The sequence below is a fragment of the Dermacentor silvarum genome, chromosome 6 (assembly GCF_013339745.2).
Source record: "Dermacentor silvarum isolate Dsil-2018 chromosome 6, BIME_Dsil_1.4, whole genome shotgun sequence".
NCBI lineage: Eukaryota > Metazoa > Arthropoda > Arachnida > Ixodida > Ixodidae > Dermacentor > Dermacentor silvarum.
This window is the reverse complement of record NC_051159.1, coordinates 93723361-93741840: the sequence shown is the minus strand read 5'-3', so window position 1 is coordinate 93741840 and position 18480 is coordinate 93723361.

The window sequence follows — 18480 nt, the reverse complement described above, 5'->3', positions numbered from 1 at the left end:
AACTGATGCTTCCATCTCCAGTCTGGCCATTGGTTCCGACCAGGTGTCGCTGCTCACGCAGATCAAAGCCTTTGTCCGCGAAGAAGTCGCACGACCGCTGTCCCTGATAACCTTCACCCAGGTGCCTGCCAGTCCTCTGCCTTCCACTCTGCGCAACGTTATTCAAGGGGAAGTCGCTGAAGCACTGCTGGTTGCTCCCCAGCAGCCGCTTGTGGCCGCTCCGCTCACTTATGCTGCGGTAGCTGCCAGGCCACGCCACGCGCCGGTACCACCTTTTCAGCAGCCCATGCGCCGTCCTACACCTTCCATCTCCTGGGTAAGCCATCCTATTGCAACCCGTGGCCCGCGCACGACAATCGGCCTATATGCTTTGCTTGTAGATATCCCGGACACGTCGAAAGGTTTTGCCGCCATGTGCAAACGATCGGCAATGATCTACAGGCATCTCGCTACCCAGTCGAATCCAATGCTCACTACACTCCATCCAACCCACCGCCAACTCGTACTCCGATTGATCTTCCTCGTTTCGACCATCGCCGCTTGCCATCCCCGCGTCGCCGGTCGCTTTCACCGATGCGTCGGTGGCCCGTATCTAACAACGAGGGAAACTAGACGACGCAGCTCCCGAGGCATGAACTGCGCCAGTTTCGAAATGCCCAACTCCTCGTTCCTTACCTGCTAATGTTATTGACGTGTTTGTCGAAGGTGTCGCTACAGTCGCTCTACTCGATACCGGCGCAGCTGCTTCTGTTATGGATGCCAAATTTTGCCGATCACTTCGTAAGGTGACGACGCTCCTTTCTGGATTGTCCATTTGGACTGCAAGTGCTCAACCCATCGAGCAAATCGCAGCGTGTACAGCTTGCGTGAAGATTCAAGACGTTATCTACACTGTAGAGTTTGTAGTACTGTCATCGTGCTTCTACGCAATAATTGTCGGGTTTGATTTTCTATCTTGCCACAACGCTGTAATTGAGTGCCTTGAGGTTGAATTCTCCCAACTCAGTGACCTCGCCTACATAGATCCTCATTCTCCCGCTAAACTTGTCGTCAAGGAAGACAGCAGTATACCGCCGCGCTCGTCAGCAATCGTACCACTCTCAAGTGGTGCTATCTGCTCCAGAATGGTCTTCTTCAGGTTGTCCGCCCTCTTCGTTGCCCGAAAAGCCCTTCCTCTGCCTTTTGCAACTCTTGACCTCACCGCCGGTTTCAGCACAATGCCCGTTTATAACCCACTTTCATCCCCGCTCACATTGCTTCGTCACAAATGCCTTGGCCACGTCAAGACCGTCGATTCTATGCAGATTGTCTCCGCTCCCGACGAGGCGTCTTCTCCGGCCCTCCTTGACCTGAGTGCGCTCTCTGCTCCTGACCCAACATCTACGGATGTTTCGCCCCATTCATCGACGATGCTCTGACACATTCGCAGCGATCCCAGCTTCTGGCGATTCTGCAGCACTTCCGAATTTCTTTCGACTTCACACAATAATTCTTAGGCCGCACATCAACAGTCGAGCACCATATCGACACTGGCTACCACTCACCGCTGCGCCAACGTCCGTATCGCGTATCCGCTTCGGAACGCCGCGTCATTGCTGACCAGGTAGACGCCATGCTCCGCCGATGTGTGATTCAACCTTCACGGGGCCCATGGGTTTCTCCCGTGGTACGTGTCACAGAGAAAGGCGGTTCCATACGCTTCTGTGTAGATTTTCGGCGCTTAAACAAGATCACGCTGAAAGATGTTTACCCACTGCCACGCGTTGATAATGCTCTGGACTGCTTACAATGAGCCGAGTTCTTCTCCTCATTGGACTTGCGGTCGGGCTACTGGCAGGTCCGATTGGCGGAGGCCGATCACCCCAATACTGCTTTCGTTACGCCAGATGGCCTGTATGAGTTCACCGCCATGCCTTTCGGACTTTGCAATGTTCCTGCTACATTCGAAAGAATGATGGATAACGTTTCGCGCGGCCTCAAATGAAAGATATTTATATGTTACCTTGACGACATGGTAGTGTTCGCCCCTGATTTCGCAACAGACCTGCGCCACCTTCAGCACGTACTCAGTTTCTTGACCAACGCCGGACTGCAGCTTAATCTGAAGAAATGTCGCTTTGCCGCACGCAAGTTGACGATCCTCGGCCACGTTGTGTCTACGGATGGCACTCTTCCTGATCCTGTGAAATTGCGTACCGTCTCTGCGTTTCCTAAGTCCACTACAATGAAAGAACTTCGCAGTTTCATCGGCTAGTGCTCTTATTTCCGGCGCTTCGTTCACAATTTCGCATCTATCCTATCACCCCTGACGCAACTGCTTCGTGGCGCCAAAGACCTCTCATCGTGGTCCCCTGACTGCGAACATGTGTTCTTCACCTTGCGCCGTCTTCTCACGACGCCACCTCGCCATTTTGACCCTCAAGCCTCTACTGAAGTTCATACCGACGCAAGTGGTGTAGGCCTTGGTGCTGTGCTTGCACAGCGTCATCCTGGCCACGCTGATTACGTCGTGGCTTATGCGAGCCGCATGCTCACCAAGGCGGAGGGCAATTACAGCGCCACGGAAAAGGAGTGCTTGGCCATCGTCTGGGCACTTGGCACGTTTCGCCCTCATCTATATGGCCGCTCTTTTGACGTAGTGACCGACCAGCATGCGCTGTGTTGACTTTCAAATTTGGAAGACCCATCTGGCCACCTCGATCGCTGGGCCCTGCGAATCCAGGAGTATGATATGCGCGTGGTGCATCGTTCCGGGCTGAAGTATTCAGACGCTGACGCTCTTTCCCGCTCACCGGTTTCGCCAGAGGTCACTCGTGAGTCCCCTGTGAGCTCACGTTGTCATCTTTTGACTTCGACACTATTGCTGCCGAACAATACAATGACCCTTGGACTGCATCACTTTTCGAGCTTCTCTCGGATACGTCAATAGCTACGGCCTCTCAAACACTTCGGTGCCAGGTTCCGCATTTTGCAATCCGTGATCAGCTCCTGTATCGGCGCAACTATGCCCCTGAGGGACGTGCGTGACTGCTAGTCATCCCTAGAGCCTTGAGATCAGAGATATGTTCCTCTTTCCATTCGGATCCCCAGTGTGGCCACGCCGGCATTTTCAAGACGTACGAACGACTTCGGCACCGCTACTACTGGCGGGGGATATACACCTTCGTTCGGCACACCATCCGCTCTTGCCGTGAATGTCAGCGACGCAAATCTCTGCCACACCTCTCCGTCGTTGAACTCCAACCCCTACCATGCCCATCTCAACCCTTTGATCGCGTTGGTGTCGATCTATATGGCCCTCTTCCCTTGACTACGTCCGGCAACCGCTGAATTATAGTTGCCGTTGACCACTTGACACGCTATGCAGAGACTGCTGCCCTGCCAGCTGCTACTGCGTAGGAAAAAGCCACTATTATACTGCTCCGTTTTATGCTTCGTCATGCATGGAGGTCCTCGTGAACTCCTAAGCAATAGAGGCCACGCTTTCCTGTCTGAAGTCGTCGAAAAATTGCTTGCTGAATGCGCTATTGTTTATCGCACATGCACCACCTATCATCCGCAAACTGAACCACTGAACACTTTAATCGCATCCTTGCTGACATGCTCGATATGTACATCGCATCCGATCACTCCAATTGGGGCCTAGTTCTTCCATTCGTCACCTACGCCTACAATACTGCTACGTAAGCCATTACCGGTTTCTCCCCCTTCTATCTTCTTTATGGCCGTCATCCTTCTCATACAATTGATACCATTCTGCCCTACCATCTAGATGCATCGGAATGCCTGCCAATCTTGGATGCTGCCAGACGAGTTGAAGAATGTCGTGCGTTGGCACGCCGCTTCACTTCGGACAATCAGAGCCACCAAAAGTCAAAACACGATGCCCACCACTCGACCCCAACTTTTCTACCGGGGGACCTCATTTGGCTGTCCGCACCGAACCCCACACCAAGACTCACTTCAAAACTCCTTCCTAACTACGATGGACCACACCGTATTTTGCAGCAAACTTCTCCCATCAACTACCTCATCGAGCCACTGAAACTGACTCCTGAAATGCTTCGTCGCAACCGCGAAGTCGTACACGTACAGCGGCTCAAGCCGTATCATGATTCTGTGGTCTCATCTTCAGACTTAGGGCCCATTCACACTTGCGACTAGGCGAGGTCGCGAGACCAATTGTGACTGGCGACCAGAAAACTACTCAAGGCGAACGATGTTCACACTTACAAATGCGACCGACGAGTCGCTAAACCGAAATGTATCACGATATGCCGTTCACGTCTGCTTGAAATGTCATCGCCGCGTAATATAAGCGTCAGCGTATACGGACGTCCTGTTCCTTCGCATCTGATTGGTTCAGCTGTTCTGCGAGTGCGGTCGCGCGACTGAAAAATCGAGCATGAGCCACTGGCATTCGGAACGGAAGTCTGTTCCCTTCGATCTGATGGTCAGCTGTTCTGCGAGTGCGGGTCGCGCGACTGAAAAATCGAGCATGAGCCACTGGCCCGAAATGGTCGCATTTCGAGAAAAGCGACCATTTGCGACTACTTGCGACTGGTCGCTTTGCGACCAACTTGGTCGCGCGACCTCGCCTAGTCGCAAGTGTGAATGGGCCGTAAGTCGCGAGGATGGCTCCTTTTTCAGATGGGGTCATTGTAATGAAATGAATGCCTGGACTTAGGCAGCAGGATTGCCAACAGCATCGCGTGCCGCAGAGGCTCGAGCTTAAAGATTGTGCTCGGTGGAACGCTCGACCCGCCATCGGCCCTTCGCCTCCTAAACCTCCTTTACACTGCTTCCTTAATAACGATGTAATTATTTATTTGTTCAATGCATAGATTGACGGTGGATTTGTTGACTGATCGATACATTTAGTCTACGCACGTGAAGAGAACAACATTGTCTACCTCTTAGTATACGAGATATAAACAGCCGTGTATTTGGGCTTTGACCGATAGACATGGAGGGAAGGTGGTGTAGCCGAAACCTTCTACTTGCTTCACTGACACTCTACGCGCTCTAGCTTCTTTCCTGTCAGCTTGAGCATATGGCACCATCATTCCAAGTGTAATTCTTCGAAATTTAGCGGGGTGATATGCACTTTTGAACAAGCAAAGAATAAACACCCCGATGCACGCCAATATATGTGAAGTGGTATCGACCTACAGTATTGTGACTATAGCAAAGATATTTTATCCCTGCACAATTGTAACGGGAACATAATACGTAGATGAAGAATACGCACCAACAGCTACCAAGTGAGCCCTGAACAAATACCTTAAGTAAGACAAGCTTGATCCATCTCCGAAAAATCTTTCTCCTAGAAAACTTCAGATAATTTTTTAACCAAAGTGATATTCTTTTACGACGAATTGTACAAAAAAATCACGAAATGTTAAAAAAAGTTGTCGCAGTTTCACCCCAAAGGCGAAGCATCAATTGCGATAGCAAATCAGTAGAGAGCTATACGGAGTAAGGATAGTAGTTTTATCAGCTGTGTAAACTTGGACATGTAGCAGCATCGGCAACACGCAGAACTGTTGTCGACCGCGTCGGCGTTTTTCCCGCGTTCGCATCAAACGCGCGCGGCGTTGGTGACTGTTACCGGTGCCTCTGTGGGCGCGGCTCGGAGGTTTTCGACGAGATCAGAACGGGACACTCGTCGAGCAGCGCCAGAAGCCTTTACCACCCTAATGGGCGAAGCTCCTTAGAGTGTGGGTCGTTCCCTCCTCTGTAGTAGTAGTAGTAGTAGTAGTATGTAGCCACCTGTAGTTTTATGAAGTGTTCACTAGATGGCGTTCCGGTTCCGCTTCTACTTCCGGTTCCACTTCCGGTTCCGGTTCCACTTTGCGCACGTTCGGTGCGAACGCGGGCAAAACGCCGACGGCGTCAACAACAGTTCTGCGCGTTGCTGGCGCTGCTGCATGTCCAAGTTTATACAGCTGATAAAACTACCTTGAGTCGACCCCATGGCTGCGTCGCATACTACTCAGGGTTCCCCTACGGGAAGATGGAGTAATTTTCTCTCTCGTGGTTTCTGCGTAAGAACGTACGCTGTGGTTTACCCGAATGATCGCCCGGTGCTTCGCCCACTCATCATCATTCACTTCGTGGATATGCTGCGATTTTTTTTACAAATAGGCATTTGGTGCCGCAGCTAAACGTTGCCTCCGTTCCCTCCCCGCCCCCCCCCCCCCCCCCTGCCTCTCGCACGTCGGAAGAAGTCGCGTTTGCGCTACATATATGGTGATTGTAAAGGAGGAAGGAGACGCTTAATTCTTCCGCCGTTAATTCAGGGAGCACGGCGCAGAACGCCCGTTTGTTCTCCGCCGTGCGTTCACTCCCCGTGAAAGCGCGCGTCCCTCGCTCCATTTCACTCGCACACGCAGCGTCCGGCGCGCGGCGACGATTTCATCGCCATTGACGTCATACGGCACCTCACGGCAACGGCGACGACGACGCCGACGGCAGAAATCCGCTTTGGTGTGTCCATATAATTGGTATCGCAATAAAATGGACAGCATCCACCAAGTGTCGACGATAAAGAAGACAAGGTAGACGCAAATGGTTGTTCAACTGATTCGATGAAAAAATGTTGATTATATGTCTACATCTGTATTTATTTCATGTGTATTATTCACTGGATTTGTATCTTAATGTATCGTACTCCACGCGCCATTACAATGATGCCTATTGATGCACATTACATTAATAAGGTATTTACGCTGGCAAGAAGGCATCGAAGTAAACGCTTGTGTCCCTAAAAGGCCCTTGAAAAGCATTCAAGAAGGCATAATTTCCTTGTTTTATCGTGTGCTTTCTGGCTTTCTTATTGTTGTGGAATTTGCTTCACTTTTTACAGGTATAGCCGATCGACTACAGAAAGCACCCTTTCTCTAAGGCGTCATATCTGTACAATGTCTTGTTACATTACAGAAAGTGTAAGGCATCATTAGTCTACGCTAAGAAAATGTACAGTTGGCAGACGTTCCTGGTTGCTGATGTTCAATTTAATTCACTAGCCTTTTTGTCTGCATCTTGAAGCCTTTTCTTGTTTTGAATTTTTGCTCTCGTTCGGAAATGCTGAGCAGCACGTCAGAACTTTGATTCAGGCTCACATCTCAGCCATTGAATCATAATAAATGTCCCTAGCTTACTATGTACAGTTGATTCTCAATGGAAGCGGAGACTTCGAACATTATTTTAAATCACCTGCACCAATATTGGCATAGCTTATTTATTGCATCAGCGAAGGCTTCAACTAGCTTAACCAACAACGCATAATCGGTGCTTATTACGTTAGTTCTAGTCATGCAAGTCTACGCTAACTTTCACGCTTGCCTTCTTCGTGAATGGCTTTGCTTTTGGATGGCACGGTGACAAAAGCAGCCGCGTAGACATTCACTTAACGTCTTTTATGGCCTCTCAGGAACCGCCTAATGGCGCATAAACATTAGTCCTTCTTCGCCGCCCTTCATGCAAGACACTGTCGGCACGCGAACTGAACAGGAAGATTACTGGTGGTTTCATTTACAACTCATAAAGCAAGGGCAGCTGTAGCATTATTATTTCATGTTTGCTTGTATGTTGTAGTTGACATGGTCTCCGCTTAAGAGCTCACCCACGCTTTACCTTGTCTTTCTTCCGTCTCTCTATTCCTCTATGTATGCATCGACGGTTCCCAAAGAATCTGTTTATGCATGCCAGCCAATATAAGTTGCCGGTTTAAAATAAAGAGACGTTGACTCCGTAGTATTTGTACCTCAGTATTACTGGTGAGTTTTTTATGCAGTTACGGGCTTCAGGATTTTACCAGGTAGAATTTAAGTTGCAAAGAACGTTGGAAACTTCTGCGGGTGCTATAGGAGGTGAGCTTACGGTTTGGTGTTATCACCTGTTTTCTCATTATTCCGGCATCACAACTGGCGAAACAAAACATAGGACAGCTGTCCCACTTCCAGAATAATAGATCGACGGAGGCAAAAGAAATGCATCCGCAGAAATAACAGGTTCTGCCTTTCGATATTTTTTTCCCCCTTTGTCCCTTTTTCTTTCGCATTAGAGTCACTGGTGTTCAGGCTGGCTCCGTTGGGAAGCGTATTTATGAGACGGGCCGTCATTTCCGTGTCTATGAATGTCCTTGCTGCGGCCACTACAGCAGTCGGACATAAACGGTGTCAGTCAACCGTCAGGTAAGGTCTCTTTTACGTTGCGAAGGAACAGGTCAGGAACACAAAAAATACGATGTTTATGGCTGAGTAGACGAAGGGCTGGTATATAAAAACCTAAAGACACATAAGGTTTCAGAGGAAATATATAGTGTGTCATTTTTTAATTCTTTTTCTAGGCCATGCTTTTTCCATATGCGCACATATTTTGTATTACTTTTTTGTTCGTAGCACCTCGAAAGGATTTATAAGAATCGCTTGCCCCTATAGTGTCTCCCTCCATTTCTCTCTGAAGAGTTGCGTCACCTCAGCTCGATGTTGTCTTTCTGCGGGTTACATTCGCCTGACCAACAAACGTTAGAAGCAACAAAACGCTGCACCACATCAAAAATAGGCCCTCGTTTGGCAATCCACACACACGCACACACACACACACACACACATACACACACACACATATATATATATATATATATATATAGTCACAAGTCATAATGTATATATATATATATATAATCATAAAAAGCCAACAAACAATGACACCAAGGAAGACATAGGGGAAATGACTTGTGCTTACTAATTTAATTAAAGAAATGATAAAATAATGGAAATGAAAATGGATGAAAAAACATCTGTCCGCAGGTGGGGAGCGAACCCACGTCTTCGCATTACGCGTGCGTTGCTCTCACCATTGAGCTGCCGCGGAGCCGTTTTCCCAACTACTTTTTGGGGTATTTATGTTTTACAACTAGAACTAACCCTAGGAGTGTTACCCAGCGCCAGCACTCACAAACCATAGGGCGGATGTGGAACATCCTTTTTGCCGCAGGCGTCACGAGCACGTGATCTTTTTAGGTGATGGCAACTGTTCAATAAACCCACATATGCTACCTGAAGGCATAAATGTTGCCGGATTCGAGCCCTCATTATGTAATGAACGAGAAGAAAGGGAACGGAGGATCCCGATTTTTATTTATCATATTATAAGAAGCCAACAAACAATGACACTAAGGACAACATAGGGGAAATTACGTCTACTTACTAATCGAAGTACTTACTAATCGAAGTCCACTCTGTTATCCAGATATTCAGCTTGACAAAGAGCCGTACAAATCCCAAAGCGGGCACTCGTAAACCGCGCATTTCGTATGCGGTGGGAATGGCCTAAACCCTGTCTGCTCCCCAATGCATTTCGGCCTGCAGTCATTATTGTGTTCTGTCGCGTGGAGATCGCGCTGGAGCGGCAACAAATTTCGAGCCAAGTGCGTCGTGTGCAATAGTGCTTCGCTGCTGAGCTAAAAGAAGGCGCTGCACATTCCTGTGGCCTCGAATACCGTTGAGGTCTCTTCTTTTCCAGGGACGATTTCTACGTCCTAGGCATCCTCTTATAACAGGTCCACAAGAAGGAAATATGCCAATGAAGGGCTTAGTCAAGAGATTGTCAAGGATGCTGACTTTGCGCTCACTTACTTCCTGTGCAGTGAGAATCCCCCGCACGGCTTCAGCAAAGCGGGTTCAATGTTTTAGCGCGGCATGTGTTTTGTGAGCTGGCTTCAGACGGCGACCTGCACCAGTCGCAGTGTTGTACTCCTGGCTTATGATTTTGTATGCTGTTTAAATTTGAAAATGCTATGTCATATTTGGTAGGCAAGCTGTAAATATAGCACGTCAGGCTCATCAATTTCATTCTTCTGCAAAGTGGTTACGTTTAGCGCCGCCAGAAAGTTATCCAGTACTGGGAACAACCAATATTTTATGGCGTAGAAAGAAGGTATTTGTAAAAAAACATCACCAGCCCTTCCCCCGTCCAGAAAATGGGGGTAAGCGAAGCTTGTAGTGAGTGTATCTCACCTATTACTTTCCTTCCCTTTCCTACTACTTTTCTTTCTCTTTCGTACGACTTGTACTTCCCTTTCCTTCTACTTTTCTTTCCCTTTCGTGCAACTTTTCATTGCATTGCGTTGTACAATTTTCTGCTCGTCACCGTTGTCACTTGCATTCGATGTCTCGAGTTTCCTCGGCGGCGTTGTTAGCAGCCTTTGCCTGCCATTGCCGCTTGCGAATCTTCGAAATTAAATTGCTTCGAAATAAAATCTGTCCGTCACGTAAGACAATGAATGGCACATACCCCGTTAAGCAATGTCCCATACCCCCGTAAACGTAGCCTCACCATTACGACGACAGAAGAGAAGTGGCATTCTACGCTGGAAGGATGAGTGGGAACGGAGCCAGCTGTGGAATAAGACTACGACAACGAACGCGCGAGCAGTGGCACAAGCGCGTGCCGGGCACAAGCACGAGCGCAACCGGGGTGCCAACAAGCCAGCTGCGGAAGAAGACGACGACGTTCAAGCTAATGCTGATGATGATTGTTTTCCGCATACCCCGACCCCGACACAAGTGAGCCAATAAAGCTTCGCTTGAAGGCTTTGTAATATGCTGATTTAGTTCAAATGTGCAATTTCGTGCGTAGCTATGCCTGCCAATTTGGTACTGGAAGCAAGAAAATTGGCCGAATGTCTAGTAATTCAATTGTACATTCGTCAGGCTCTTGTGCAGGCTACGTGACGTAAGCAACGTACCTGACCTGGGCTAAAACTAACAACCTTGCATTTGCAAGCCGATCATTCTAAACCTTCCGTCTAGGCCACTTCGCTCTTGCGAAGAAGTTCTCAAGATCTCGTGTTATTCTTATACGCAAATACAGCAGTCGAAAACTCAATAATGCTTCTCGCAGTAGTTGCTATAATGGAAACAAAGTGACGAGTGTCTGGTGATTTACTTGCTCGTCCGTTCCACGCATGTCTAGGTCTACACGGCTAGTATGCAAACCGTAAAACTTGAAGTGAGCACCACGCACTGGCCTCAATCAGAAAAAAAAACTCCCCGCATGCTTCCTAACCCATTCGATTCTCATGAGCGAGCTCTGAGTCCTTTTTCATGAGCACAGATAGAACCTGTTTACTGTAAGGTCTGTTTCAGGAAGCAAACGTATTTTCCACTGGAGCTAAGCAACAGATTGAGGGCTCTCATTTGCACTGTAAGCGAGGAAATGAGTGAATGGCCTCAGGTAGGACAACGTCCACTCCACGCGACGAACAAAATGTTTCCCACTCACGTACGTTCTTTCGCAGAAAGTAGTTTGCATGCCTCGAGAAAAAGAGAGAAAAATTAGAAACGACGCGTGAAAAGGAAGTCACTGTCGTTTAATGGAAATCAATGCAAAGCAGTCGTCCATCATCATAAAGTCAGAGCCCTAATGCAATTGATTTTAACTCCCGGCTGCCATTATGGTGACAGAAGAAAGAGATAGTCCTCTGAATATAAAAATAGAAGTGAACACAGTATAGCACAACGAGACAACTAAAAGCATTCGTACTAAATCGCCTTTGGAGTGCGACTGGTAGAAAATGGTCGGGGCGCCATTCATCGGTGCAACGGAGGCTTACAAAGAGTGAGCAGTCACGTGACCTTTGACACTCGCTTCGTCTACATCTCAGAAACTGAGACAAATTGTGGCTCAAAAGAAGGCGAAGTGGCAGGCAACGAAAAAGAGGCCAATTGAAGCAGCAGTGCGGCTGTGCTTCCCTTACGCTCGCGCTGAATAATAGACAGTTTTAGTTTAGCGTTTGCAACCAAACGTAAACGCATTACGTACGTAAATAAATAGCGTTGTCGTCACTTGCGCATGCTCTGAACGTTATTCGGTTTCTGCGGTTTACGTGCGCTATGATAGCGTACGTTATTTGGCGAGTTTAACGTTCGCAAAGTTTACTGACGCTAAAAAATAACGTTGTCAAACATGGTGGCACCACTGGCTCCCGCTTCAGCGTGAATTCTCGTGATGGTTGCCCTCTCACTCGCGTAGATCGCCAGTAAATATAAAAATGAGCTTCGGCTTTCTCTAAACTCACCTGAAACGTTAGTTTTGAGCGCATAGCGCGTCCAATTTCTGAGATCGTTCGGTGGTTCTGGCGCCCGTAGGCCTAACGTAGACGCGTACGCATCGCAACAACAGCATCCTTGCTAATGGATTGTCTTGGCTTGGATGCGTTTGGCACGAGACTCCAGACGGCGCCCTGTTTTATAACGCTTTCCTTAGGTTTGCCTTCTTGTACGCTAAACTGAAAGACTTGAAAGGACGCGCGCCGTAACGTCCCGAAAGGATGCCCAAGTTTAACGTACGTAATGCGACAAACGCTATTCTAAAGCTGTCTAATGTAAGAATTCGGAACGTTATTCCTTTTCGCGCTTCATCACTGGTCCGAGGTGGACTCCGCCAAAGTTAGCACCATGAATCACGTTGATGACAAGTAAAAAGTACAAACACGCGAGAGCGATTCTTACTATATACGTACTCCAATTATGTTCTTGCTTGTCATTCAGCCAAGCATGAGGATAAATGCGAGAGTAAACTAGTGTGGTGTGTACTAGGCGGTGAGTAAGAAACAGAGATCGAGTTACGGCCCGAATGTTTAGAGCAACGAAACCACAGGGTTTTGTAAAAGTTCACCAGTATTAGCTATGCGACCACTAGGAAGACGGGCTTGCCATTAACACAGCCGAAAGTGTAGCACACTACTGGATAGAGATTCTATCTGTTTGAAAATGCAGGAGTGATCTTCGCCGCCGTGTCACATTTTCTCCTGCATGCAAATTGCCTCGTGCTTTGCCAATAAATATAATTTAAACCCGTGACCAATATCACGGTTGGTTACTTCCGGAGTGTAGTCATGAGAGGGATAGGTGTGATCAAAAGCGCGCAAGAAATGAAGCAGACGCGATAAGCTGTGCTACAACTCGAATTATTAGAAATGAGTGTATGGCGTGCGTGGGTGTGTTTTTTTATGCGTACAGCTTGCGTGTGTGTGTTAGTGTATCTGTGTGGGCGTGTGTATCTCTGTGCGTACGAAATCGTGTATGTGCTTGTGTTTGTGTGTATCTGTGCCGGCGCGTGCGTGTGAAAGATAGTGAAAGACAAAGCTGGGAGGAACACTCTCTCAAGTAACTATGATAAGAATGAAAACAGATAGAAAAGCGCTGCTCGTAAGACAGTAGGCGTATGAGCATACTCTTAGGCACTGCATCGCGCAAATTCTAATTTTCATTAGGGGCAAGTAGGTTCATGAAGGCAAATAAAAAGACAGAGACAATAAGGTGTACATCTTAGCTAATAAAGCTCCTCAACTTCTCCAGTAAGCAACTTGAGGTATTGGAAAGGAGTATGACCACCTTGTGAATGGTAATCAATTGTTCAAGGAAGGTTTATGACGCTGAAAATTCAAAGTTAACTGATGCATTGCCTGCTTCAATACAACGTGCGGGGTATTAGAATGTTTAGCAGTGTAGAATATATGAAACCTGAAATTATTACAGCTGCAAAAAAATTCACCGACTATTACCATACTTCCTAATGCGAAATGTGAGCGCAGCTCTATACGTGTTTTCATTTCGCGATATACTGGGTGGCGTGGACAATATCTCGCGTGCGGCACATTGCAAACGGACCGAAGGGTGGCCCTGCCTCGCTAGTCTGGAGCTGACGAGAGGCAGCGCGTGGGTGTCGCGTGGGTGCGAATCACAGCAGCCGCCGCAGACAGACCTCCTAGACGACGCGTGCTACTCTGGCGCCACCTCGTAGCCATTGTCGCCGCACTACGCTTTTTTTCTCACGCTTTCGCCATACCCTCCTCATCTGCTTTCGTCCTTACGTTTTTCATCCCCGGTGCACTCCGCGTTGGCTCTTTCATCTTTCGCTGTGATCGTTCGCTCGGTTACGCCGACGCCGCCGCAAGCTGCAGGAACTGGCGCCTAAGAGCTGCGCTCTAAAAGAAAGCAGGCGATCTTTTGAGAGCATTGTTGTATATATACACATTTATGAGCGCGTAGCATGGAGCAGCATTGGTGACAGTCGCACCTTCAAAATCAGATGTGGATAATCGCCTGCTAATATCGCAGAGCAACTAATTATTCAAATTATTCAGGTCTACTTGACTGTTTAGACGCCGTAGTCAGAATTATTTTGACCACAGTTAACTAAACTTCAGCGTGAGCGAAGGTGTGGCTAAATGGGCTAAATGCTTTCTGGATGTGCAATAATCACACTAAATAAAATGCTTGTTGTTTTGTTTCCTTTTTGAATAACAATGTATGTGCCTGAATCCATTAGGCGATAATTAGTAGAATAAAAAAGTATGCCCTGCTGGTTTCACCCCGCTGTCTATGTTTATGTTATTAGAGTCATCAAGAACAGAAATTGTAATAGTGTTTTTGTTTGTGTGTGTGTGTGTGTGTGTGTGTGTGTGTGTGTGTGTGTGTTTGTGTGTGTGCGTGTGTGCGTGTGTGCGCGTGCGTGCGTGCGTGTGTACACACAGGAACACTCTACTTGGAAGGAACTGTATGGAACACTCTATTGGGCGCTTGTCGATTTTCTTTGGAAAGCGAAGCTTGCATACGCTAGCCTCCGCCGGTGATGTAACGCTAAAAAACCAGCTGCTCTCAGAGCTGCACAGTAGGCTCGTGCTCGGCACGCGCTCGTGCCACTGTTTGGCGTTCGTCGTCGTCGTCTGCTTCCACAGCTGGCTGCGTTGCCGCTAATCATTCCAGTGTAGAAATTCACTTTTGTTCTATAGTCGTAATGGGGAGGCCGCGTTTACGGGGGTATGAGCCATTACTTAAGGGTGTATGAGCCATTCATTGTCTTACATAACGATAGATTTAATTTGGAAGAAATTTCATGGAAATCCATTCATATTGAATGCGCTCGGGAAAGGGCTCGTCATCGGCATGCCGATTCTAGCATGAGAACATCCAAAGCCCAGGCACAACCTCAGCGAAGAGCCGCGCACCCCGAGTTGAGGGAGCGTGATGTTGAGGCCGAAACGTCAGAGAAGAACCGCAGACCCTGAGTTGGGGGAGCGCGTGTTGAGGCCAAACGTCAGCGTCATCTAGCCTTTCAGGAACCCGACAATGGGGGCGCACGCCTCGACAACGCTAGCGCGCAACTTCCCTGGTGCGACGGCCCTGTTTCAACGCGAGTTTCTCAGCCGGAACGTTCATGATAAACATGTTCGGTTGGGTGACGCCCAATGACGATACGCTCGTTCTCATCGTGGGGGCAATATTCACTAGAGCAGACGCATCATAGTCACAGTTTCCCAGGCTTCCATCTTCCCAGTGGTGGAAGAGCTGTGAATTTTTTTTTCAAGTTATAGGCTATGCCGCAGGATAGCAGCATCAGCCATGGTCAGAAAAATCCGGAAGGGTTCAGGAGAAAATTTTGCTACAAAAAGAAGAAAAAAAGCGAGTGCGCATGGGTGCATTTGTAGCCTTGTCTGAAGCATTAGTGTCCTTTTTGACAGCGCTAGCTTTGTTCTTCCTTGTTGTCCGACGCTTTCGTGCCTGGTTAGCGTAAATATTATGCTTTGTGGCTAGTATATAGCTTCATCTGTTAGATACTATTGTGACTATTGCTCTCCAATTATGTTTTCATCAACTGGAGTGTTTCTGGGTAATATATCTCTGCCTATCTTTCGGAGGACCGCTACTATATTCCACGCCACCTCTGAGCAGAACGAGACCTTCTTGGGGCTCCAGTTTTTGCATGACAAAAGGGGCTGATTGCCCGCCACTGAGCCTCTCCGACGGCAGGTGCTGCTATAGCCAATGGCAGTGTCCTCTTTGTTATTAAGGAAATGAAGAGACTGAAGCACAACAAAGGGATTACAAAAGAGGGGTTCAGCGTGTGCAGGATGATGTTTTTATTGACATGAATAAACAAAACGATGGTGGCAGGAACAGGCTAGTACTTCGCATATGGGAAACTTGGAAATATACCGGGCGTCCCCACTATCATGCACCAAGATATAAAATATGCAAATTCCACGTAGCAGGACGGAACTAAGGTAATGTTGTTTGCGTCGTTTGGAGATACTATTTTGCATTGCGCCTAAATACATAAGTAGACTTAAGTAATTGATGAACTTCTCAGATATTATATTTTAAATGAAAGTGTCACTGAGAAAATTGTAGAGCAACATGAAAAACTTCTGATACAGCTTTCTGTTGCTCAATACGTGCTACATAGAAGTGTTTTTCGCCGCGTGAAAGAAGCCCGCGAATACATGCAAAGTGCCTAGAGCGGCCAGTCGTGCACAGCGCAATATTTTTTCCTCCTTTTGAGCTACAACGCTATCCTAACTACGTGTTTTTTTTATATAGAGCCTGAAGCCATCTTCATCACACCGTGAACTGAGCACTTTATTTCAGCTTGGAGAATAGTTATCTGGAATCGGTTCAGAAAGCAAAGCGCTCGATTTACTCATTTGGCCAATTTTGTGAACGATTTGATTTTCCTTTCCTCGTTCACCACGCCTCCTTTCCTCCCATTCGAGTCCGATTTCTCGCTTCATGTGCGTCGACAGCTCAACGAATGCGAGCTTCTGTGTCTAAACACGTTATAATGTATCTATTCTTTCTTTAACCTTTAGTCGAAAGCTGCGCAATCAAATGGCTTCCAGTACCTCCTATTCTTTGCTCTCATCCGCTCCTGCTTTTTCATCTATTTCCGTATTTGTTACTTTCGTAGCTTTTTGGCAGGGCTGAGCCCTATAGCCTGTTGTCCGCCGAAGCAAGCATGGTATTTTTCACTTCGCGTATGTGAAGCGCTCGAATGGGTCGGCTGCGCTCCTCCTGTACTCGATGGATCGTACGATTGCTCGCCGTACGGAGTAGGCATTAGCCATACAGCGGCGATTTGGTGGATCGTTCTTCGAGCGCTTCCAAACGCCCAAGATTTCAGCTCTGAGACCAAATACTTTTCTCAAAGGCGTACTAACGTTCAGATACTGTTGTCGCGATATTCTATTCAACTGCCTCGCCCCTCGACGTTCCAATTTTCATGCACGAGCATGCCTACTCCATTGGGTCTCCTCTTTGTTTTATCTTTCTACTTTTTGCTTTGCGCCCTGCAAACGAACGCATGATAGCAAATGCCCCCGGCCTTGTTATAAAATACTCCGATGTTACCTTCGATATTTCTCTTCGGGTTTTCTCTTGGAACGGTTCAATGAAGCTTCAAAATGCGTTAGTTTTGACCGTGATAACCTGCACAGAATTTTGCTGCTTTTTGGCAGAAATTTGCCGAGGCTGTAGACTCCGTGCGCGGAAGCTTTTCACAGCTCACAGTTGCGCTACAACACACAGTGTTCAAAGCAGAGAAAGCAAAATTGGAAAGACCCGATCCACATTTGTGTTGACACTTACAGTCGCTTATCAAGTAGCAAGAGTGCCCGAGATCGGCAAATACTCTAATGTACCACGCTGACCATCATGGGATGACTGGAAACAATAGAACACGTCAACACGAACATTCCTAAGCATAGGGATTGGGCAGGGCAGTGCACGGTGCGTAAGTCTCAGAAGAGCCATGAGGCATTGTTGCGTTTTTGCACCTTTTGTAATATAGTTGTAGTTCCTTGGCAGCCCCAGCAGGGCGATCTGTCGGCGTCAGTGATGAGAAAAAAATCTCACAGTTTCGCCCGAAAGACGAGGCATCGATTGCGATAGCAAATTAGTAGACAACTATACGAGCTAAGGAAAGTAGTTTTATCGGCCGTATAAACTTGTGAACATTCGCTTACCACCTGAATTAACAAGCACGGTGTAACGCGTGCACAGACAAACATGAAAACATCTCTCTCGATCACCGCGGAAACTCGCTGTGAGAACGCTGGAGTTAGGAGGCGCGGTAGCAGCAGCGAGTGAATTGACCTTCGTACCATCTCTCACTGCAACGCGAACTCAACGTCGAAAACACAGCGCATACAAAACTATCAGCTCTAGTTGCACTTTGTTAACATCGCAGATCGCTTTGAAGATGAGGCCCACGCGGGCGCACACGTTTTCCACGTCGCAGATTGCTTTCGCCGCTGGAGTAAAACGCCCCACCCCCCTTTCCCTTGCCTCGTGCGCTACAGAAGAAGCGCACTTCCGCCCTGCCGTCCTCCATCGCGCGCGTGATATTGAGCTACAATCGTCGGCTCACCCTTGCAAGCTTTCACTCGCGCACACAGCGTACGGCGCGCGGCGACGACGTTCACGTGTTTGGACTTCATGCGGAACCTCACAGTGACGTCCACAACCACGGCAGAAATGCGCTTGGAGCATACATATAATTACTATGGCAATGAAATAAAAATCATAGCGCTGTCTGGCTGGCGTGTTGTGCTTACACTTATAACAACAAAGACCAACAGTGCTATTTAAAAAATGAATACAATTGAACATGTAGCTTACGAGCTGCGTT